This window comes from Penaeus monodon, chromosome 21 (genome assembly GCF_015228065.2).
Source record: "Penaeus monodon isolate SGIC_2016 chromosome 21, NSTDA_Pmon_1, whole genome shotgun sequence".
Taxonomy (NCBI): domain Eukaryota; kingdom Metazoa; phylum Arthropoda; class Malacostraca; order Decapoda; family Penaeidae; genus Penaeus; species Penaeus monodon.
The window spans coordinates 43,724,805-43,725,834 of record NC_051406.1 but is presented as its reverse complement, the minus strand read 5'-3'; positions in this window follow the sequence as shown (position 1 = coordinate 43,725,834).

The window sequence follows — 1,030 nt, the reverse complement described above, 5'->3', positions numbered from 1 at the left end:
GAAGTCGTGAAGGCAGAACAAATTGGGCTTATAATTTTTAGACTTATAATGTATACATTCTCAATAATAAATGAACAAAGAGGAAAGAATAGAAACAGAAAGTAAAGTGAGTGAATGTATACAAACACACACCAGGAATCATACTATTTTGCAGCGTGTGTTTGTACCACAATGAACACAGATGCAACACATTTACATTATACATAAATCATTATTAGAATAGTAAATGTTTAGTACTAAGCTAGTATATTAAATAACTTGCTATCGAAGGGAGAGAAAGGGAGAAAAATGAAGGGGAAACGCGTGCCCATAAACCACTACCCTACGTCCGGCCGGAGTAAAGCCCATTCATAAATTGTCCTGTTTAATGGGTCATACACACCAAGAGTCAAATTTCCCCGACATGTGAAGTTATGGGTGAATGAAAAACGTCATGTTTTATATCGTATATATATCTTTTTTTCTCCTATTTACAATATATATTAGAATTAGTGTTCTTTATTATCTTATTTCTCCATGTATTATCGTTTTCTTATGAGTAGGTCTCCCAAAAAGAGGGAAATATGTAAGGTCCCGTATGGTGTTTACGGAGAATAAGTGTAGCTACTATTTTACGGGTGTAGACAGCCTTGGTTTTTCCACTGGGAAATATTCTCAAGTACTTATTTCTTTGTTGCTATGTAGTAAAAAAATCTTCAGACATGAATAAAATCTTATGCAGTAAGAAAGAAGAAAAAATTAAAATAGCTACAGACATGAATTAAATCTTATGCAGTAAAAAAAAAGGCTAAAAAAAAAGGAAATATTCTCAAGTACTTCTTTTTTTGTTGCTATGTAGTAAAAAATATTCAGACATGAATAAAATCATACTCAGTAAAAAAGAAAAAAAGAAGAAAATAGCTACAGCCATGAATTAAATCTTATGCAGTAAAAAAAGGCAGTTACAGACATAAATCAAATCTCATGTAATAAAAAATATATATGATAAGACAACTTAAGACATTACTTCAAGAAAACTAACACACTGAAA